The sequence below is a fragment of the Mastomys coucha genome, unplaced genomic scaffold (genome assembly GCF_008632895.1).
Source record: "Mastomys coucha isolate ucsf_1 unplaced genomic scaffold, UCSF_Mcou_1 pScaffold3, whole genome shotgun sequence".
NCBI classification, from domain to species: Eukaryota; Metazoa; Chordata; class Mammalia; order Rodentia; family Muridae; genus Mastomys; species Mastomys coucha.
The window spans coordinates 7,124,975-7,149,696 of record NW_022196909.1 but is presented as its reverse complement, the minus strand read 5'-3'; the positions used below and the strand labels follow the sequence as shown (position 1 = coordinate 7,149,696).

Sequence of the window (24,722 nt, the reverse complement as noted above, 5' to 3'; positions counted from 1 at the left end):
CTTACCACCACTACCAACAGCAACAATAACAACAAAGCTTTAAAACAAAAAGAGTATTCACAGCCAGGAGTGATGACACATAGCTTTAATCCCAGCACTTGGGAGGCAGAGCAGGCAGATTTCTGAGTTTGAGGCCAGCCTGGTCTACAGAGTGAGTTCCAGGACAGCCAGGACTACACAGAGAAACTCTGTCTCAAAAAGAAAAAAGAAAAAAAGAAAGAGAGAGAGAAAGAGAGAAAGAGAGAGAGAGAGAGAGAGAGAGAAGAAAAGGGAGAAAAAAGGGAGAAAGAAAGAAGAGAGAAGGAAGGTAGGAAACAAAGAGGGAAAGGAAGGAAAGAGATTGTCTCTAGAGTTAGACTAGAGGCAGCAGATGGACATCCACGGCTGTACTCCCCTGAGAAAGGGTGGTGGCTTTAGGCACAGAAGCAGTGGTAAAAATAGTGAGTCATGGTTCTGGAAATATAGTGAAGTATAGATGAGGCATGAGAGAAAACTTTACCTTGAGCCAACATCAAAGAAACAATAAGGAGGGAGCCATGCGACATATGATGATATCTTCCAGCAACTTGACCACATGATCAGTTACGCAGATAACTGGTCAAACATTCTGAGTATTTTACTGGAGGGGATTTGGGGTGAGATTAACATCTAGATGGGTAGACAGTGAAAAAAGCTAACACCCTCATGTATGCAAGTGCCTCAGTCAGTCACTCATGGCCTGTCTTCTGACTTCATTGCCAACACTGGGTCTTTCTAGCTCTCCTGCAGATGGCCTTGAGATAGAAACCACGTCAGGTTCCTTAGGTCCCTGGTCCAATAACCTGCTCTGCAGATTCCCACAATAACACAGGTACCTTCCCTATAATAAATTCTGCACACTCATGTACCTGTCTATTTCTCTGGTATCTCATGCCTAATGTGTCAACAAAGCCCATTGACTTCCCTTCTTATGATGCACACATCTTGTTGGTTCTTTAGTCCATGTCCTTGGAAAACCCTAGTCCAGGAAGGGCAGGAGTTTTAAAAATTAATTCTGGACTCCCAAAGAGAGAACACATGTGGGCAATTTGTCTATTTCACAAACACTCCTATAGCACTTACTATAAATTAGTCATTGGTCTAACCATGTGACAAATATCTAAGTTAATCACAGCACCAATCCTGGATTAATGAGCTCCCAGCAAGAAACAAATACCATGGTCTAACCAAGTAAGGAACTGGAGTTTAATGAAGGGTCTCTTTCTAAAGGTAAATATGGTTCAATGAATCTGACAAAGGTTCTGAAGTTCCCCACCCCTACCCACTGCTCACTAACAGAGCTGTCAAGAGAATGAAAAGAAAGCAGATTCTAGATCCAAGAGAAATTGCTGTAGAGTAGGGGCCTGCATCATGTGACTCTTAGAAAGAAATGCAGACCCTATCGACCCGGAGTGTGATATGGAAAGAGCGGGGACAATTAATTACTGGGTCACCATCGCTTGGCTCCATGCTACCTCTAGACAATGACTTTTTATTAATTAAATTCTGCCAGACCCAGAGAGCAAGATAACCAGCTCTGATGTAAGGCACAAAGTCCCCTTCCCTGGAGAAGCTGAGGTGGAGTGAAACAGATCTACAAGTGAGGACCGAACAGTTACCACCATCACTGTGAGACAGGTACTGGGTTTATGCCCACTTTACAGATGAGGAAACAGAGGTACAGAGAGGTTACCTATACATGTCAGTAGTTTGGGAGCTGACAAAAAAAATGGAACTTAGCAACCTAATGATGGTATTTAAAGCTATAGGTCTGGATAAGGTCATATCCTATCCAGATACTCCAACAGAGTATCTGTTGTGAGAGTTTCCCAGAGGAGATGAAAGCAAATGTTTACTCCATCCAGATAGGGCACTAATGTCAGACCCAAAGAAATGATTCTATTAAAGTCTAACTTAGAAAAACAATAGTTTATTGGGTTACTCACAGGAGTGGAGGTAGGGGATTACTTACAGGCCCATCAGCATAGGTTACAACTCAAAGCTGTTGCTCAACCTGCGTGTAGATTGACAGGCCAGGAAAGTCTCCTTGTTTTAGTAGCCTTTTCTACTTAGATAACCTCATAGATAGAGGGACCTTATGAACCTTGAAAGTTTCGGGAACTTCCTGAGACTTGGGAGTTGTTTGCTGTCTTAAGGACCCATCCTCCAAGATGGAAAGTTTCAATGTGGAAGACATTGCTATATAACACTGTTGGACAGAAAAGAGGGCCAAGGACTGAGCTCTAGTAAACTGAAGTGTTCATAAATCAAAAGACAGGGAGGTTCAAACAAAGGGAAGAGAGAGAAGTAAGAAGAAACAGAGTCCCCGAAGAAAGAAGGAAGCTATGCCTCAGAAAGGAGTTGCTGAGCAAATGAGTAAAGTAGGGTCTTAAGAAATGAGTTGAAATTTTGTTATGGGCTGCTGATGAACTCACTCCATAAAGAAGACCTCAGGACAGGCAGAGGGGATGGAGTCTGACTGTAGAAGGCCCAGGAGAAAACTCACTAGTGATCCAGCCTCCAGCAGCTCCCAGCAGCAGGGTGACCTTTTCAATACTGGAACACTCTGTGCTTTATGTGCGTAGACTTTCACGATGCCCATAAATGTAGACATGGAGAGATTAGCGTTATTGCTCATTTGTCACATTAAAACTTTCTAAAGGCCTAACCTTTGTGGACTCTCCAGTCTTGTCACTCATTGCTTGAAGTCCCTCGACCCCTTCACATCTGGAATGTGTTGGAGTGTGCTGAAACACAAGAACTAGCTGCCAGCATCCCCTAAATGTGAGGGGAGAAAATAATCTAACTCTATACTCCAAACAAATGCATTAACAGCATGATAAAGTTTATAACCATAAAGAAATTATTTTCTGTAATAAGCACATTGAGGTGCTTCTATGTGAGACTTTACCACAGGCTATGAATCTGACTTCAGTCTACTTAGATGTTAGTTAATATGTAATGTCCATCCCGGGCCTGATCAAGGTTTGGGGGAACTAAAAACAGGAAGATGCTAAGCAATCAGTTTGTTAATGATGCTGACTTACATGGTGGCTCAGTGTATGTAATGTCAATAGGTTTGACATTAGCCAACCTCTGATGTAACAGTATAAAACTGTGGGCAGATCTCGAAACATTTCCACACAGAAATGTCACATATTCATTTGACCTCTCAAAAACTAATTAAGAATCTCCTGTTACAATGCCCTATCTAGCTGTAGAAGCATGGGGACTTTGAAAAACACAAGCCCCATTCAAGCATGCAGCCATCTTTCCACTTTATTATCTAATGAGTGTCCTATATTCGGCCACTGAGTTTTATGCCCCCCCCACCCCATGATCTAGATCTTATTTACAAATGTTAATGGCAATGTCATCCTTGTAGTTATGAGAGTCACCAACTTTAGAAATTATATTTACCTTTCTGTTTCTTTCCTGATTCATGTGCCATCAAATGCCATCATCTTCAACTTCAAATGCACAGAGAACCTAGCCAGTGACATTTCTGGACTTGCGCCATTGTCTCTGTCTGGATTACTTCAGTAGCTTACTATCAGGGCTCCTGCTGCAGCTCTTGTATCTTACAAGTCCCTGTCAACCAACAGTGGCTTCCTTGGCTGCTCTCCAGAGAGAAGCCTGTAATGTGGGGGGAAAGTCTGTCTCTAAGGGACAAACTTGGGGAGGAACCCATGGGTCCTAGAAGCGAGGACTTTCTGTAGACATCTGGTGCCTAGCCTTGAAGTGAGAACATAGATTTCATCCCCTCCTTCAAAGGAGAGCATATGAGCTTGGAACAAGCAGGGTTCTCTAAAGCTTGAAGCCTAGCGCCAGGCTCCACTTGGCATAGAATATTCATTTTCTGTTCCTGTTGTAGCAAATCACATCAAACTTGTTAATATACATAAAATAGCACACATTTTACACTGATGGGAACTGGAAGCCAGCAATCAACTTCCCAGGGTCAGAAATCAGCGTGGTGGCAAGCCTTGCTCCTGCCAGCAGCTCTATAGGGAGAATATTTCCTATCAGACTTTTCCAGTGTCCCAGGTTGCATTCCTTGGTTCCTCCCTCACAGTGGCCACATTGCCTTCTTGTACACATCTCTTGTGTGTTTGTCTTATGAAGATGCAGTGGCTGCATGTAAGTCCTGGCTAGGGAGCTCCTAATACTACCTCCATTCCAGGGTCCTTAATCAGTTCTGTGAAGCCTTTGCCGTCTCAGTAACAGAGAGAGAGCCTTTGAGAGCAGTGCCAAGGTTCTAACCTGAGGCACAGAAACACGGTGGGCAAAAAAGAAGAGCAACCCAGGAGAGTCACCCCGCTGAGGCATTGGAAGGATGTTGAAGGATCAAGTACCGAGTGTGGAAAGTACTGAGAAAACAAGTGAGCCCAGGGCTGGGGAGTGTTCGGTTAAAAACATGGTGGTGATAGGTGAACAATGGACTGAACAATGGACAGCAAGATAGAGTCTGAGACTGAGTACAGTGAGGAGGGACATGCCAGGCTTCCCCGCTGAATGTAGTTCTCTCTCTCTCTCTCTCTCTCTCTCTCTCTCTCTCTCTCTCTTTCTCTCTCTTTCTCTTTCTCTCTCTCTGCCCCCCTCTGAAAGCCAAGAATTGAATATATTATTCTACTGAGAAGGTAGCAATAAGTAGTTGAAAAAGACAAGAAAGATGCTTGACAGACAAGACTTGATTAGGAAGGAGGGGCTCTGAGGCACAGTGCAGGGAGTCGGTGGGGACACAGCTCCCCTGCTCCTGCTCTGACAGTAGGCAAGGTGGGAATAATTGGTACTGAGAGATCTAAGTTTATAGGTGGTGGGAGGAAGTTCACAGAGTTCCTACCTGACAATCTCCATTTGTCTGAAGGAGGAGTGCCAGTTAAGAGATGATTACAAGAAGCCTCACGAACCTAAGCTGATGAGCTTTGGAACAAAGCCGGGTGCTTGGTGATGCAGACGCTTGAACCAAGTTAAAGATCATGGCAGGTGCAGCGAGGATGGCGAGCACCCACAATCCTCAGAGACTGTCGATGGGGATGCAAGATGGCACAAACACTTTGGAAAATGGCTTGGTGGTTTCTTAAGAGATAAAACATCCTCTCACCACACAATCGAAAATTTTTTTTAAAGAAGTGAAAGAATGTGTCCATGTAAAGGCATCTATTATGAATGTTCACAGCAGCTGGGTTTATAAGAGTTAAAAAAAAAAAAGCAAGTTACTCCAATATTCATCAACAAGTGAGTAGTAAATTGGGGTCCACCCATCTGAATGGATGCTGAGTGACAGAGGGGCCAGGTAATAGAAGATAGAGTGTACAACATGCAGAATTCTTGAAAATACATGGCAATTAAAATTAAATTAAGGCTCGGATGAGCATGCAGGGATGTAAGAAGCAGGAAGAGATTGAAAAGGAGTCTTGAAGGAAATTCTGAGACAAAGCAAGTTGTCATTATCTTAATCTTGATTGTTTCGTTGAGGCAGATTGTGGCCTTTGATGGTGGCACATGCCTGTAATCCTTCTAATGCCTGTGTTTTCAAGGCTGGAACATTGAACTTGCAAGTTCAAGATCAGTCTGGGATACATACTAGGCTCAAGGCTTTGTTGGCTGTACAGTGTATCCCTCATTCATAAATTAAGGGCTTGGGCTGAAACTCTGTAGCAGAGCATTTATTTAGTATATAAAAAGCTTTGGCTTCAATCTAGGGCATTGCATAAAAATATAAACAAGCATTCATTTTGCATCAATTGTAGCTCAGTAAATTTATACTAAGTAGCTAATGGTCAGCAAAAGAACCACAATATAATAGCATGTGTATGAAAAAATACAAATCAATATGATACAGTTCGTCAGGTAATGTGGCCCAGTCTCCTCTAACATATCCACCTGCTACCCAACGAAGGGTCCAGGGAATGGGAAGATAGAAAGTGAATGGAGTTGCTCTAAGTGCCTTGTGATGTGTAAGGTTCTGGTAAGGGTCATATAACTAATATGCATGAGTTAAGCTGCAGTAACAAGTTACTGCAGTAGCAAGACTGCAGTGAAAACAATTTCAATTGTGTGGTGAGAGCCCCTCCTTCCTTAACTCTACCAGAGTTAAGCCCACAGTCCTAGTGCTTCATGTTTGCAACATCTGGCCCACATCTCCAGACACCTTTGATCACTGCACAGCAACCTAGCTGTTCACTTTCTGGATCTACCCTCACCTTGAGACCTTTACAACCACCTTGACAAAGAAAAGAGCTCTAGATCCATAGTTCTCAACCTGTGGGTCCTGACCCCTTTGAAGAATACATAGTAGATACCATGTATATGGGTATTTAAATTATGATTCATAACAGTAGCAAGATTGTGATGAAGAGGCAACAAAGTAATTTATGGTTGGGAGTCATTGCAGTATGACAAACTGTATGAAAGGGTCACAGAGTTAAGAAGTTTGAGAGCCACTTCCCTAGAGGATGTCATGCCAGTAACTAAGTGCTTAGGCCATAAATTGTATTTCCACTCTCAGCTCAGCATGCAGAACTAGTCACATGGCTCCACCTGGGGACTAGGGTAAAAAGCAGGATCTCAGAAAGAAAGGTATCAGAAGTGGATGGGTCTGATATTTGACCATATAATTTTTGCCTTCCCTAAATGAACATCAAGATGCAGACAGAGAAGAGAGTCTAGAGACCAAAACTTGAAGATTCAAATATTATTTAAGACTAACCCGACACTTGTTACTCTTTTAGTAAAACTTATGTAATGGGGTTGTTTAGTCAGTTAGCAAAGCACAGTGTAGAAAAAAATGTCAAAAATTGATGTAAGAAGAGTGTTAAAAAGAGGAGCCTGGTTTTCTAACTTTTGCCAACCACTGTCCTTCATCATGGATTGTCTGGGCTGGGGGAGTTGCCCACAAGCGATACCCAGCAAGTGTGTGGCTGGGGTTTGTGATTATAACTGATGTTGATCAGAGGTTCTGGAAATGTGTGAGTTCTATCAGGAAGTATACCAAGTCCTTTAGGGGCAGAGTAAGGATCAGTGTCAAGTCATCATTAAGGATAGTTGAGGCCACGACTGTGACTTGTGGTTTCGGCATATATATAGATATATTCTGTTTAAATGGTGTGTGTGTGTATGTGTATATGTGTGTGTGTGTGTGTGTGAGAGAGAGAGAGAGAGAGAGAGAGAGAGAGAGAGAGAGAGGGAGAGGGAGAGGGAGAGGGAGAGGGAGAGGGAGAGGGAGAGAGATCAGAGACAACCTCAGCTATCATTCCTCAGACTCCATTCACCTTATTACCTTATTGTAAGACAAGCCTCTCATTAACCTGGAAGCTGTCAAGTAGGCTAGGCTGTCTAGTGGAGGAGCATCTCTCCAGCCCAGGTGCTCCAACACCCCGCTCTTTGTTTTGGATGTTTATAAATATATGTTAAAGGTCTTGAACTCAGTCCTATGCTTGCCAGGTAAGTTACTTCCCCAGTCCTGAATTGCTCTTTTTCTGAAGCCACAGAGGTTTCAAGAATTTCAGTCCAAAACTTAACTTTTCTTCATCCTGGTTAAGCCTGTCCTGAAGTTGCTGTAAGGACTGGGTGAGCTATTGAAACTAGAAGGGGGCTTGACGGGAGACAGCAGGGTGTCTGTTGTTAGTGAGCAGATGATACAATTGTAGCATTTCAAAAGAGCTGGGTGTTTATAGACTTAAGTACAAGTATTAATTTTTCAGGTTCCCCTCCATTGTACTCCATGTATTTTTTTGTGTGTTAACCTGTTTTTAGCAGCTTGCAAATCTCAAAGCTTGCCATGGCAATACTTTAGCCTCTGCCTTTAAATTTCTTTCTAATCATCTTTTAAAAATTATTACAATTGTTTACTAATCATAAATGGGGGTGCCATAGTGCATACGTGGAGGCCAGAGAGCAGGTTTTGAAAGTCAGTTCTCTCTTTTCACCATGTGGGTCTCGGGGGATTAAACCCAAGGCAGCATGCTTGGCAGCAGGTACCTGGATTTTCAGAGCCATCTTGCTGGTCCCCAAAGCATGAAAGTTTTGGAAGCTGAACCTCTAAAACAGAAATTCTAAAACAGAAAATTACATCTATTTTCCCAATGAAATGAAACTGAGGTGTACATATTTACTGTCAACCACTTGTTAATAAAGTTTCCAATAAAATGTTTATACATAGTAATAATAGTAACATCCTCCTCTCTGCTTCCCCCAAACAAGAATCATTGTATAGTAACAAAATAAACAAAAACCCATCCTCCTCAGTAGAGATCTCTGTTTGTTTATCACAGACAGGCAGGCAGGCAGGCAAGAAGGCAGGCAAGCACATACACACATTTCTATCTCTGTTTCTTTAGTAAAATCAAGCACACACACACACACACGCCAGCATGCACACACACGCACACACACATGCATACACCAGCATGCACACACGCACACATACATGCACGCTCACATGCACACACACACGTACACGCCAGCATACACAGGTCATGTACTTGGCACAGTGCTACTTACCAAGACCCTCTCACTGGGATATACAACACTCCTAGTAGTTTGTATTCAAGGGTACTCTGAAAAAAAAATGGATTATTCCCTTAAACAATGCAGCTTTGAGAAAGAAATTGTTTAGTACAAACTCCACAGTGCACAGAAGTGAGCTAGCCTGCCCAGCTTGGGCATTGACTCTGTGAGCATTCTTGAATGGCAGCTTGAAGATGAAAGGAACAGGCAAGAGTTCTCTCATGGCCGTTGAGAAAATGTTCTGTGTCCAGTCACTTATCAGCCCCTGGTTGTAGGATTAGGGGAGGTATTCAGGTGACAGCCCTTCCCTCTTATCCCCCACTGTCTATTAAGTTATGTCACAGTGTAACCAAAGCCAACACTGATTACAGCCCCTTGGGTGTTACTGTCATATTGGAGTCTGCTCTGTGTTAAAAGAATAATTGCTCCCTTAATTTTTTTAAATTGCTGTTATTAATAGGAGCACAGAGTAAATGAGCATGACACAGTATTCCTTCTTTTACTGGAAAGTTATTAAATGCCTGTTTTGTAAACACTGCACACACAAAGGTAATTATGAAAACGAAGGCAGAATTAATAACGATGAAAGGATCATTTGTTTTAGTCCATCTCAACAAATCTCATTTTCACTGCTGTGGATGCACATCTACTTTATTACTGAAACAGCTGACAGCTGATAGTGTTATCTTTTATTGCTGAGGCATTTAATCCCTGTGTGACAGATGTCACTGGTCCAGCTGGTACCAAGCTAGCAGAACTTTGCATATCATGCAGAGTGCGTGTGATAGCCACCTGCCTGGGCTTGTAGAATGTACTCTACTCCAGGGAGTCTGTGACCGCCTGAGACCCTGCTCCTTTCCATATAGGTACCACTTGCCTTGTCCAGAAAGCTAGCTAGCTACAGCTGCTGGGGAGTTGGGCTGTGGCAACAAAGATAGAAAAACAGAGATAGAAAGGGCTTTAGAAGCCATCTTGTAGAGTTTCTTTGGGTTTCAAAGAGAACTCTATGAGAAAGAAGTCTTATTCAAGGTCCTATAGTTTGTGGGTAGCTGGAGTTCAGTTTACCCAGAGTTCCTGGTTTTGCTACCCAATCACATGAGATGTTTAATGCTCCTACCTATCTATAGATTCCTCTCTGCTTTCCTCTGCTCTCTGCTTCTTACTTCTTGGGAAAGCTGAGTAGGACTTCACACCAGACATGGTGCTCATCTGAGACAGGGGTGGCTCCCCATGTCTGACCCTTGGCAGACGGAGGCTAATGGAGCTGCTGGCAAAATCCGGATCTCTCTCCAGGACTGCAAAACCAAGGCTCAGAGTGAATGGTTGTGAGATGCCAAAGACCAAGTTGGTGTGGTGAGCAAAACTTAATGTCTGTCCAACTTTAGCCCTGCTTCTCAGGCTCCAGTGCCAGGGCTTGGTCCAAGTCTTGAACTGTGTCTCGGTCAGTGTCTGGATGATTAAACGGTAACGCCATGCAGATGGACCCTCAGGACACTCAGGTAAAGCTTTTAGCCTCCAAAGCAAGAGTTTGCTGCCTCTCCCAACTGAGTTTAGAGTAGATGAATAAGTAAAGTAAAAGACAAAAAAAAAAATGTAAATGAGGACCTATCTATCAAGTATGTGAAGTAGAGAGGACTTTCCAGTGAATGAAACCACACAGCACAAAAGAAATGAAGGTTTAGGTAAACCCCATGGTAAACAAAATCAAAAGACAGAGAGCATAGCAAAATTTATGAAATACAGTTCATATATTTAAATCCATTAGCAGTATATGACACAGTTATGCATATACATTTTTCAAATTAAAAAATTATAACTCGGTAAGAAAATGGACAAAAATATAAAAGGGGTTTTATAAAAAAAAAATTCATTCAACTGTTTTCAGCCCTAGGGGGTGTGGACATGTGTAGCACCCTATCTCATGGGAGGAGGCTCTTCCTGTGCTCAAACCCCTGCCCCTTGGCATTAGAGGAAGTCGTGAGAACCATGCTCATTCCATCAAGGCACTGGGTCACGGTCATGAGACACCAGGACAAGGGAAGAAGAAGGGCCACTCAGACACAGCTCTACACTGATGCCCTGCTCCCTTGACGTCCACCCTGGGCTTTAAAATGATCTCTGGCTATCTTTGGAGTGAGGAGGTTCACCAGGACCAAGACTCTTAACATTCAGGCCATCTTCTGAGAAGCAGTTTTACAGCAAAGCATTTGCAGATAAGGAAGGGCATGATTTCTGGTAGACTGTGATTGGTGCACTGGGAGTAATGCTTTAACCTTCCACTGAAGAGCCGTGTGGCTTCAAGTGAGGCCCCAGGCATCAGCTCAAACATCAGCAGACTGAGAAGTTGGGCCCAGAGAGTTTTCTTTCCTCCGGTGATGGGCCAGTACCCTATCCATGGTGGGGCACAAGAGATACTGTGTTATCTGGCCCTGGCTTAGTGCTCAAGGTCTCAGGAGGAGGTCAGTCATACCCAGAGGATGTCTTGTGCTTCCTGGCTTTGATGCAGGTGGAGGGTCTTTTAAGGTGTGATGAATCTCATACTCTTGACAGCTCATTTCCTCTCGGACTCCTGCCACATGGAAGGAGGATGAGAGAGAAGTTATTTTGTTCTTTCCAGCAACTCTGCCTGCATATTCTGTAGCTTCTTGTGACCCCTAAAATAAGCCGATGCCTTAGCATGACCAGACGTTTATAATATGATCCCTTCAACCTCTTCAGATCCATCCCCTCTATCGCCATGCCCAGTGGCCTACACGTTTGGAACATGTTAGCTTTCATCAGCCTGCAAGACTTTGTGCGTCCATTGTTATCTATGGCCTCATCCAGTTTGTTTGTTTCTTTTTTCTCTTCAATTTCTCTGTTCTTCCTAATAGGTGATTCACCAGTGTCTCAGCTCCCACCATCTTCCTCCATACTTAGATTTCACTCCCCACATCCCTCCTACCCTAGGTCAACTTAGTTCTCCATGAGGCATTCGTCTCAGTGCCCTGAGCATCTTCAAACCTGGTACTCTTCATCATTTATGATAATCATTTCTCTAAATTGTTTTTCTCCTTGAGAGACTGTTTATTTTAAGGGGCCCTGTCTATCTTATTACCACGACGTCCAAAAGGTTTTTAACAAGCCTTGTATATAAAAAATACCCAAGGGGGATGGAGAGATGGCTCAGTAACCACTGACTGCTCTTCCAGAGGTCTTGAGTTCAATTCCCAGCAACAACATGGTGCCTCACAACCATTTGTAATGGGATCTGATACCTTTTTCTGGTGTGTCTGAAGAGAGTGACAGTGTACTCATGAGAGTTAAAAATACCACCTCCATTCGAGGCCAGCCTGGTCTACAGAGTGAGTTCCAGGACAGTCAGGGCTACACAGAGAAACCCTGTCTCAAAAAACAAACAAACAAACAAAACCCAACCTCCACTCAAATCCTACCATACCCTATGCACCTCCATCCCACTAATGAAAGTCTGGATCACCCGAGTCAGGGAGAGTTGGGAATCCCATTGGAAAGCCCTAGAAAGCCATGAATAGTTCAGGTTTTACTACTTGAATAGATATATATATACCAGAGACCTAGTAAGATGCCCAGGAAACCACTTATATGCAGTACCCACCACAAACATGCTCCTTACATCTTCAAAGCAGCCACTGTTTTCACAGAAAAATTATTTTTCCTATTAGAATTAACTAAAAGACACCACATTGATTTTTAAAATGTAATTTGAAATTCAATCAGCTTTGAAAAAACAAAGAACATGCCTATATCCAAACAACGATTTAAGATATTATTTTGCATCCCCCATGACAGGGAATGCCGTCTTATCCCATCTCATCTTATCAGTTGCTCTAACATCAACTGAGCCTACTGCCAGCAGCCATTGGGTACTAATGGTTATTCTGGTGATTTTTTGTGCAGCTCAACCTAGTTTCCTCCCTGAGTTCTCATGGATGTTTGCTTTACAGTATCTTGTTCTCTTTCCTAGAAGTTCATCACAAACCTCAACATGTATCCACTCCAGGAACTATGGTCAAGAGAGAAAGGTTGGGTACATGCTACCTGCATGCCCAGATCCATTCTGCCCATGCTTTTGGCCCACTAACAGGTCCTCATCTCCGATTCATTATGTGAACTTTTGGCATTCCTCCAGTGTATAAGTTTTATGTGTAAGACAGACAAATGGTTTCCGTGGCTTTATGAAGAACTGTAGCTGTTTGTATTCTCATGTTAATTATGTTATCCAAAAACCTATTTGCAGCGTCCCTCACGTAAGACCCTAAGGGATCCTGCCCCTAATTGGCTCTGATTGGTAAATAAAGATGCCGTCAGCCAATGGCTGGGCAGGTCAGACACAGGTAGGACTTTTAGGGTTCCCAGGCTAGAGGATAGATAGGAGAAGAAGGAGGAAGATCCATCATGACAAAAGAAGGGAAGAAAGATGCCTCGGCTAAGAAGGTGTAGCTGCCCTATAGGAGCCAGAGTGGCTCCAAGAGCCCCGCCCTCCCCCTTTCCCGCTCCCAACTGGGTCTAGGCCAGCAAAAATGGAATGCAGGTTTTAGAAAATAATGACTTGGGAATATCGGAGGGGTGGATCAGCCATGTGGAGGTTAGGAAGTGGCCCAGCCACTAAGCTGTTTAAGGCATATAAAAATACAAAGGCTGTGTGTAGGTGTATTTCATTCGGGAACCCAGAATGTTGGGGCCGGTAGCGAGGAACGCGCCTCCTCAGTGATCAGTAGTAGTTAGATTGGGTCTACAACAGAGAACCAAGGAGTAAACTCAGATTCATGTGTGAAGATGTTTTGACGTTCAAAGCTGTCTCTGCTCCAGGATCTTTGCACATTGCAAAGTTTAAAATGAAACTAGAAAAAAAAAAAAAAAGGTTTGGGAAGTGGCTCAGTGGTAGAGCACCAGCTAATGTGTACAGAGCACCGTGTTCCATACACAATATCCAGAGAGAAACAGAAGAGACAGAGAGAGACATAAAGAGAAAAAGACAGATGCAAATCTGTCCAACATGAATAGGATGTAGGTTAAAACCAAACAATTACTTGTAAAGGGCAACATATTGTAAGAAAAGGCAACCAATTCTGGCTCTTAAAAGACAGATCAGTGATTCATATTTCTAATTTTCTCTTTATTCAAAATCACGCATGACACAGTATGTTAATAACAGAACTTGTAGTGGGGAGAGCATAAGTTGAGGGGAGGCAATCTAGCCTTAGTACTAAGACAAAGCAGAACCATGACCTACTTCCAGTTACAAATGCAGTCCTGGCCTCTTTGTTCCAGATTTCTAGTTCAATTTCCTGCCAGAGTTCTTAATGCACAGTAGCAAGGTCAACTCTTAATCAACTCTTAATCACCGTGGCGTGGAGCTCTGCAATGGCGTGGGCTCTGGCAATCATCTCCTTGTGAGCAATCCCTCTGCTACACAGTTCAGACCGAAGGATGAGTCACCCCAATGCAGGCTCGCTGGTGGGGAGAGACAAAAGGCCCTTGGGAAGAGTGAAGCCACGTCCATGGGAGCCCATGGAGTGAGAGGCCAGCTCTTATCCACAGAGGGTTTCTAAAAGCTTAAGAACATTTCCTTCTTTTTGGTTGATTCATTCTAAATTAAGAATTCATTTGGAAATTGAAAGAGACAAAGAAAACTTGAGCCTAATGGTAAGCTTAAGAACAAACAGGACAATGGTAGGAAATAGCTGCATTGACTATCTGCCTTCTGTGTCTAATTCATTCTAATGAGAATGAAGCTGGAGGTTGAAAGGACCACTCTTTCCATGTATATTGGTGAAAGGAGCTTTCTTTCTATGTACGTTGATGTCCCGTTGCTGCCCTAACAAATCACACCAATTTCAGTGACATTAAAAACAATGGGAAAGCCCCGCAGTGGTGGTGCATGCCTTTAATCCCAGAGAAACCCTGTCTCAAAAAACCAAAACCAAAACCAAAACAAAACAAACAAACAAAAAAACAATGGGAAATTCAGGCCAGACAACCTGAATTGGAAGCAGAGAACAGACTGATACAGTTGTCTTCTGACTTAAGCACGGGTGCAATGGCTTGCGAGTATGCACACACATATGCAGTGAATAAAAAGTGAAACACACACACACAACATGCCTATCCTCCTCCGTGCCTTCCACCCAGACTCTGATCCTCCTGCCTCCTCTTACGAGGATCCTTATGATTTCTTTCTACCTGTGTAAGTAATCCAGGACACACTTCCCATGGTAGGGTCCTTCATCACATCTGCACCATCCATATTGTCACCTATGGTGGTTGTCACCGGTCCCAAGGATTGGGATATGGACAATTTATAGAGGCAGAGGGCAGTTATTCGACCCACAAGTCCATGGGATAGAGATCTCTCTCTGGGTCTAATTAAGGAATACTACTGAAAATCCAGAGGCAATAAAGACATCAGTATCTGGTATGTATCACAGAATGGCTCAGAAATATCTCCAAATCAGAGATTACTCATCTTGGACTATCTCCATTGATTTTCCTGACAAAGACCAACATTTAAAATAAATTCACCTTTCATCTTGTAATTATAACTTTACTTTTTTCAATGCCTATTTTTAATGATGGTTCTTAAACGCTTTAACCTCCCTTTTAGCCCACTGTCTACCAGAGGTAGTGGGAAGGAAAGGACGTGGGGAGAGTGGATCACTTTAGAAAGGTTCCTTTAGCAACTCCCCTCTGTGTTGTCTAGAAATCAGCAGTTCAGATTACAGGTTAGCAGAGGCTGCTCAGTCCACTTGCAAACATTTCACGGAATACAGCAGCAGTTCAGTTTGGTAGCAAACATGAATCATCAGCGGTGGGACTACTCAGCAGAGACAACCAGGCCTCAGCCTCAGCCTCAGCCTCAGCCTCAGCACGAGTCTGCAGGAGGGACCAGGAGGAAACCCAGAGGAAGTTCTCAGCTGTGCCTCTCAGGAAAGCGAAGATCAGCGAAGACTTAAGACTCACAAGCATTGCACAGCTAGCTCTATAAGCAAGCCAAGCTCAGCCTCCATCATGGTTAGTGAAGTCTTATTTAGACCCTCCAAACATCAAGTGTCTTACATGGGTCTTGCCTCAGCACATGAGACTGTCTCAGCTGACAACACTCTGCAACAAGGCCACACCTACTCCAACAAGGCCACACCTACTCCAACAAGGCCACACCTACTCCAACAAGGCCATACCTACTCCAACAAGGCCACACCTACTCCAACAAGGCCACACCTACTCTAATAAGGCCATACCTACTCCAACAAGGCCACACCTACTCCAACAAGCCATACCTACTCCAACAAGGCCACACCTACTTCAACAAGGCCACACCTTCTAATAGTGCCACTCCCTGGGCCAAGCATATACAAACCATCACATACAATAATTAAACAAAAACCTACATTTCTATCAATTTCTATTAATATACAATAATTAAACAAAAACCCTAAATATCTATTAATATAGAATAAATAACCCCTCAAAACTTATATTTCTATCAATATAGAATACAATAATTAAACAAAACAGCATACCACCCTAGATAATAACAATCATAACATAGCAGATGACCAAAATCACTTCCCCCAACTTAAGGAATTGGGACAATGATCTTATATATATATTTGTTTCCTGATGAATTGGGGTGAAGAAGTCCTGGTTTGGGGCCTCAAGGAAAAAAATGATTAGTCTGAGAAAAGCTAGCTCTAGCATTCATTGCCCAGTCTGTTTTTATCCAGTCTCTGTATTATCTGTCCAGTCTATGCATTGTCTGTCTCTTTGCAATTGATCACTTGGGCTAGCCCTTTTGAAGTTGATTCGCATGTGGCTTTTTTTTTTTTTTTTTTTTTTTTTTTTTTTTTTTTTTTTTTTTGAGAAATCAATAATTGAGATGGCCTGTGAATTATTTGGGTTATTTGCTTTGTGAAGACATCCATGTCTCAAATGATAAAAGGCTTTCCTTGGTCAGATCTGATTTTTAGAAGTTTTGTTGGTATCCATATGTTTTCATTCCCTGTAGATACACAAACATAACCATGTCCCCATCTTAAAACTATTGCAGGTTTCCATTCAAATGTCAACACAGCCTTACAGTATATTGGCTGGCCTCCATCCTTGCTTTTTCCATAGCCCAGAGCCTCTCAGCAGCTGTGGTTTTCTTTTCACCAACATTAAGAAAATTGAGAGTTAGCAACACATTATTTAGTCTGTCTCTGGGGGTTTTTACTTTCCCTTTTTGTTTAATAAACATCTCTTTTAAGGTGCAATTGACTCTTTCTACAATTGCTGGGACTGTGGGATTTTGTGTGGTATTCCAGTAATATGCCAAAAATTGTTTCATAGTATTAGATACATATGCGAGAGCATCGTCTGTTTTAATTTGTGTAGGCATCCCCATAATTGCCATTATTTCCAGTAAATTGTGTGATTACACAATCAGTCTTTTCAGTTGCCCATTGAAATCCTGAGTACATGTCAAAGGTATGGTGTATATACCTTTGTTTTCCAAATTCTGTAAAATGGAAAACATCCATCTGCCATCCCTTAGGGGTACTACCAGCAGGTAATGGAGTTTTGTTTAAAATATTCCCTATAGACCCTTGTATTTCAACATGTGGTCTCTAGCAGGTGATACTGTCTTGGGAAGCGTTAGGAGCTGTGTTCTAGCTCCAGGAAGCAGTTTTCTGGCCTGGCATTGGAGGTAGGTGTGATGACCACCATGCTAACACTGCACACCACTCCTGATCCCTCAGAGTGGGAGCCAACATGAACCCTTATGTTGCTTCTTATTGGGCACTTGGTAGCAGGGACTGCAGAGAAGCTAGTACAGTCCTTTGGGGCAGGAGTGTTCCCATCCCTCATTGAACCATGTCTTGCTCTGACCTCACAAGGACCCAGGAAAGGACCGACACCTGTGCATATAACGTACTGCTTAGGGCTGGTTATTGTCCTAGTGTGGAAAGCAGATGGTGGTTATCTGTGGGACTCGGATGCTAGTGGAGTGTTGGACGCGGATGCTGGTGATGTTGGACTCGGATGCTGGTGGAGTGTTGGACTCTGAAGGTGGTGGAGTGTTGGACGGGGATGCTAGTGGAGTTTTGGACTCGGATGCTGATGGAGTGTTGGACTCCGATGGTGGTGGAGTTTTGGACTCGGATGCTGGTGGAGTGTTGGACTCGGATACTGGTGGAGTGTTGGACTCTGAAGGTGGTGGAGTTTGGACTCGGATGCTGGTGGAGTGTTGGACGCAGATGCTGATGGAGTGTTGGACTCAGATGCTGGTGGAGTTTTGGGCTCAGATGCTGGTGATGTTGGACGCAGATGCTGGTGAACCTGCCTGGACTTTGACAGAGCCCTTTTCTCTTTTCTCACATTACTGCTTGAGGTTTTCAGGTACTGGTTTTAGTTTTTCATTTTACATTTTTTTAGTCTATTTTTGATTTTAGATCTTGACTTTTTCGTATTTTAAATTTTCTTTGTTATCTTAAATTTGTCTTTTTCTACCTACTCATTTTCTTTGTCTTTTTTTAAACTTTTAAGGTTTTTGCTAATAAACATTAAGCATACAAAGTAAGACATTTCACTGAGACATTATGTATATGCACATAAGATACTTTGATAATATTCACCTTCTCTAAGATCCTCTACCCCTCTTTCTCCTTCACATCCCTAATCAATCCCTCTTACTTCAGATCCCTTCTCATACCTGCACTTCAGCACTTGAGAGTATTTTTTGGAGACAGGCTTATTAAACACAACACAGTGATTTGCAAGCCCGTGCATTTTTGTTTTTGTTTTTGGTTTTTAAATAACAGTTGCACTCTTCAGCTGAGCATGTGCGGCATGTTGTTGTTGTTGTTGAGAGACAGGGTTTCTCTGTGTACTCCTGGATGTCTTGGAACCCACACTGTAGACAAGGCTGGCCTTGAACTCTGAAATCCGCCTGCCTCTGCCTCCCAAGTGCTGGGATTAAAGGCGTGCACCACCACAGCCCGGCTATTTTCTATCTTCTTAGTTCAGTTTGGTTAGTTTAGTGTGTGTCTTGTGGTTTATCAATTTGTTCTAGATTTTTCCAGTCACTGGAACATTTTTAAAACATTCCCTAGTGATTGTTTGATGTCTGGATTTCAGTTGTATCGCTGGTATACTGCCTAATTTTTTCTCTAATATTATTGTGTATTCTCCTCTTTCTATTATTTATTTTCATTAAGATTACATCACTTATATTTATCCTTAAAATAAACAAGTCTTTGTTATTGTGGTGGTTTGAATATGCTTGGCCCAGGGAGTGGCACTATTTTAAGAGGTGTCACCTTGTTGGAGGAAGTGTGTCACTGTGGGGGTGGGTCTTGAGGTCCTCCTCCTAGCTTCCTAGAAGAGCCAGTCTTCTGCTAGCAGTCTTCAGATGAAGATGGAGAACGCTCAGCTCCTCCTGCACCATGCCTGCCTGGATGCTGCCATGTTCTCACCTTGATGATAATGGACTGAACCTCTGAACCTGTAAGCCAGCCCTAATTAAATGTTGTCCTTATAAGAGTTGCCTTAGTCATGACCTCTATTCCCATCTGTAAAATCCTAACTAAGACAGTTACATTGGTCTTTCTATTATTTTAGTTTCCATTTCATCAGTTTATGTTCTAAACTTGATTCTATTTCTTTTGGGTTTGGCTTGTTCTCGTTTTCCTATGGACTTGACCTGCATCATTAGATTATTTGGGACACCTTTCTTTTTTACTGCAGGAATTTAAGGCTACAAATTTAGGCCCACTTTTGATTCACTTTTATCTTGAGTCACTAGTTGGTGTGGACACTGGCCATTCCTATCAACAAAAGTGAAGAGATGGCGAGCCCAACCCCTTTGATAAAGAGGCTTTAACAGAACATTATAAAATATCAATGACCCTTGCTTGGCCAAGGAACATTCAGGGAAGTAAAACTGGTTGGCCATCTCCCCACCCAGATAATGAATGGTAGCAGTAAAAATTCTCCCCCAAAGCAGGGAAAACACCCACATCAAATTAAAAGTTGAAAGTAATTAAACCCTTCCATCATCCCATATATTAAACTTTTGCACGTGATCCATACCATCATTCTAGAGCACAGTGTAGGAGGAGAGCTGCTGAGTGGAACCACAGTGCAGGAGGAGAGCTGCTGGGCGGAACTGCGGAGCTTGGCTACCTGCAGGAGGAGACGTGTCACAGGCTATTTAAACAAATGGTATGTACCCTCCAGTATTATCACCTGAAAGGGATTTTCCACGGGGATTTAAAGCCCCAAAACATTTTAGTAGACAGCAAAGGAAGTATAAAGCTTAAGGATTTGGGATTGGGCACCAAGCTAGTCATGGGCCAGAAGCTGGCAACTTTCTGTGGGACTCTCCCTAACTTGGATCCAGAACTCTTGGATAGGGTACGATGGCTGTGCAATTGATGTCCAGAGCTTGGGGGTTGTGTCTACTTTATGTTGAACGGACGCCTCCCTTCCCATGGACACAGCTATGAAGAAATAAAGAAGATCTTGGTAGGAAAGTACTCTGTAAAATTCAAGTTGTCACCTGATCTTTGGGATGTGATTGCTAAGTTGTTAACTGTAAAGTCTGGACAAAGGCCACCAGCACGTGATATTGTGAGCTTCTAATGGCTGAAGCATGACAATGAAGGTTCTCTAAGTTCCTTTAGAAAGAACACAGCCACCCAGACCCCACAGTAATGGTCATCATGGGTGTCATGGGATATAAGCAACAAGAGATAAAGGAAAGTTTATGGGAGAAAAAGTTTGACCAGGTGATGGCTACTTATTTGATGCAGAAGCAACATTCACCCAGGGAAGACAACTCAATAAAGAAAACAAAACAAAACAAAACTAAGCCCAGGCAGTGGCATCGAACCTTGAAACACACAGGGACAAGCATGAAACAGCAAATGGTTATAAGGAGGGGATCTAGGGTCCGTCCCTACCTTTCCCACATTCAATTTGCCCAATGAACTGGAAAGTCCTGAGACGGGGTGGGGGTGCAGAGTACAATGATGTACAGTTTGCCACCCACCCAGAACTGCTTGAACAAGATGATAACTCTCTTTTGTAGAATCTGCCCCCAGCTTGTCCACACGGCTCACTTCATGAGCAGCACACCTGCGGGGAGACAGAAAGCCGCGACACCTCCGATGAAAGCTGTACCAGAGTGTCTTCAGAGGACTCATCCCTGGAAATCTATTCCCGTCAGTCATCCGTGGGTGTGTCCGAAGCTGGCTCTAACAACTCAAAGAGCAAGGTGTCCTCGAAGGGTGTTTTATCTCAGCGTGCCTCTGGAAGAAGCCCAGTCAATGTAAGGGCACCAACATTCTCAGTGGAAAGAACAACTCATCTCTTCCACAGTCCTCACCTCAGGAGGACCTCATGGGACAGCTCCACAACTGGGACTACGACATGACCTCACAGGATAGATCACTCCCGTTCTCCAGCAGGGAGGCCCAGGGTAAGGGTCCCGCTGTACAAGAAAGAGTGTCACGCCTGTCCTCCCCAGGTAAGCCCCAGGGACACCTCCGTGGCCGGTGTCAGATGGCATCCAGAGCCCCCTTTAAAAGGCGGGTCTGGAAGGCGCTGAGGAATGGGCTTATAAAAGGCCTGGGAACCTCATGCCATTCCAAAGAGAGTGCACCTAGCCAACAACAAAGTCCTGGCTGTGAGTTACAAGGGCCGTGAAGGCAGCCGTGGTAACAGGTAGGCAGAGAATCTATGATGCCCTTCTACATAATGTCCTTTTCTTTAAAGAAAAAAATATTTACTGTATGTGCATGGAGGTTAATTTGGCAGAGTCAGTTCTATCTTTACACCATGTCTGTCCTGAGCAGTGGATCAAGGTCCCCAGGCTTGGTAGCAAATGCCTTTACTCACTGAACTGTTTTCTGGACTATATGTTATGCTTTGAAGTAAACAGATTAGAAAAATATGCATTTGGGGGGAGGGGCTGGTGACAATATTTGATCACACCCGAAATCTAATCCCAATGTATCCTTCCTGAGTAACTTGACTATATATATATAGACAGCAGAGGACAGTGTCGTGATGCTGGGCAGGGATTGCTGAAGGAAGTAATGGAGCACTCAGGAGGAATCAGCCTGAGGGCCCAGGCCAGCCCAGGCCAGCCCAGGCCAGCACAGGCCAGCACAGGCCAGCACAGGCCAGCACAGGCCAGCACAGGCCAGCACAGGCCAGCACAGGCCAGCACAGCCAAGCTTAAGTCCTGAAGATTTTTACTGTCTCCCCTTTCTTGTGTCTGGTTTAAGTACACTTGGAGGCACTGTGCTCCCTGGAGGACGATCCCAGAGGATGGAGAGCGGCTTGCTGAGGGTGCAGACAGGCACAGGAGAGAGGCAGGGAGGAATTCCCCATGGCTGTGGGAAGCCATGTCTACATTGCTACGCACACTCGTCTACTCCAGTCACATCCAAAATATCGGGGATAAAATCCTGATAAAGGATAAGAGGCAATAAGATTCCAAAAGGAGTTCTGTGCCTCCTGGATATTCAGACAGTCGCTGGTATCTCCTAACTCAGACGTGTTCCAGATTAGTCTTTCCAATTGTCAACATGGCCTCATATTTAGGCATAAAGGTACCCCAAGTAATGATTCGTAAATGGCTAAGATTGGGCACTGTTTTCTGCCCAGCATCAACTATCCTAGTTTAATACCAAGCTGTCCATAGCTTGCAATTTCTCTCAAAGTATCTGCCTCGCCAGAGCTAGCAACAGAGGTTCCTTAGGGCAATAGATAGCTTACAATAGTTAGAAATGTTTTACATACTAGAGAGTAATGAAGGGTTTCCCTCACTCAAGGACTTTAGCAAAAGTGTTAGGTTGGAACTCCTCACTGCCTGCCCCCAGCTAGACCCAGAGAATTAGCAGGAAATGCTAGATTGAAACCTCCTGATCATTGCCCCCAGCAAGAACCAGAGAATTAGCATAAGACTATCATAATACCTCAACAGGGAGGGCTCCACTCCTCTTCCTCCTGCTTCACACCTAGCTACCAAACCCTGCTGACCTTGGTGTGGAGGTCACTTGCCTACTTGACTTCAGTCTTGCGTCCCCTGCTGTAACCCCCACCTGCTTATGTGACTCTTGACATCTGCCCTGTTTGCTGTATGGTATTTAAGCCTGATTTTCACCTTGCACAAGTACATTCAGATCTAACACACCCTCTTGTCGGCTGTTTGTCATCTTTTCACCTACGACTTGTCTATCTGACTAGGACCCCTGTTTCTCCCATGGGTTGAGGGAGGCCCAGATCGGCCGGCCCGTGGCACTACATCACAAGTGGAAACTAAGAGCAAAGTGTTCCTGTGTCTGCAGATGAGCAGTATGGGTCTGTGGGTGCGGGGGAGGGAGAGTGTCACACCTTTCTCAGACCCCCTGGGACCTGAGGACTGAGCAAGGGTTCTGCAAGGCAGGTCTGCACTCATGATTGTCCCAACTCTGCCCTCCGGGCAGATTTGCAATGGCTGTTGGTTCCACAATTGCACCAGACAAGTGAGGTGCCAGGGAACTCAGAAACCCTGTAAACAAGGTGCCATGGCGTGGCGTGCGGGACATCAGGAAAACAGGTCTCAGAGGGCCTTCCATGCATGGTGAGATCACCAGCTGCCTGCCTCCAGATGTACCTGTGAGCCATTAGGAGAGACAGTGGGCACTGGAAGCCGAGGAGGACCCCAGAGGGCCTGACCTCTTTGCGTGTGTGTCCACGATGACTGTTGCTGAGAGACTGGAGCCAGAACCAGAGCAATGAGAGAGCAGGGAGTGCCCATCTTGGTGCTCATAAGGGAAGGTGGAGTATACATGAACAGGTGAGCAGCTCTCAAAACCATCCTGGCTTGCTAGACAGATTGCTCCTTGTTGCAGGAATTATTAAAAAAAAAAAAAAAGTTGACCCAGCTCGTTCCTGAGCTAGTGTGGATAACCGACAACCACAGGACTCCCACCGGGCTATCTTACTCGGTGGTCCCTCTGCACACCATTTCTCCAGCATCCCCCCTCCCCGGAGTTCCTCTCGCTACCACACACCCCACAGTCAACCATCATATCACCCACTTATCTGGTAGATCAAGACTCTTAAAGCTTTAATGAACCAATCAGATTTATGTATCAATCATATCACAATTTATAAGATGCCAAGACAATAATTTCAGAGCCAATTGATAATGATAAAAGCTTTATCCCAATTAATCTAACCTTACGATACCACAGCTATTTGTGGCTGGTAAACCCACGCAGGTTCCCGTCCACAGCCATCTTCCTTCTCCTCCTACCCTGAGACGCTCCCTGTCTCTGCAGCTCTTAGCTCTGCCTCTCTTTTCCCTGTCCAATCACAGACCTCCTCTGCACTAATGTATTTTTATAATAATGAGATTATCTGATTTCTCAAGAGTGAGAAGTCTGTAGACTTATTAAGTTAAAGTCTGGGGCTCGCAGGATACATTGGCTTATTACAGGGGGGCACAATGACCTTAGCAGCAGCAAAAGTCTGAGAACGGAGGAACATTCAGGAATGCATGCATAGGAACACACACACTCACACTGACTCACACAACCTCTCATGCACACTTACTCACATATACACCTACTCACACACACTCCTACATGCACACTCAACCTACTCTCTCACACACACATGCTCAATCTCTCATGCCAACTCACATACTCATATACACTCTCATACACTCACTTTTATACACACACACTGCCTTAAACACACACTCACTTATACACATACTCACTCCCACATACACACTCACTAATACACACTCCCTTATACACAGACTCACACACTCATACATGAACACTCTCACAATTCTCTCACACACACTCACATTCTCTCTCTCTCTCTCCCCGCTCTCAGGAACTTGATAATAAATAGCCCAAAGTCCTTGGAAGTCCTCTGAATAAGTAAAGTAATTGTTCTGATAATTGTTGCTCAAAGCTTGTTTTAAATCTTTGACTTAGAATACAGTGAGTGAAGTATTGGACTGTTTTAGAAAGAATTTTATAGTAAAGACAAATACTCCTTCTCTACTCGAACGGGCAAACACCCGAAGCATCTATGTTAGCATCCAGAACCTGCGGAAGATATATGGGCGGGTCCACAGACCTGTTGCCAGGGCAACGGCCACCATATTCCCAGAATCCATTGGG

General features: G+C 43.8%; 1 pseudogene; it reads left to right on the top strand.

The window, feature by feature from the left end:
- Positions 1-10,001: 10,001 nt before the first annotated feature.
- Positions 10,002-21,259, top strand: LOC116075410 (annotated as a pseudogene).
- Positions 21,260-24,722: the final 3,463 nt, after the last annotated feature.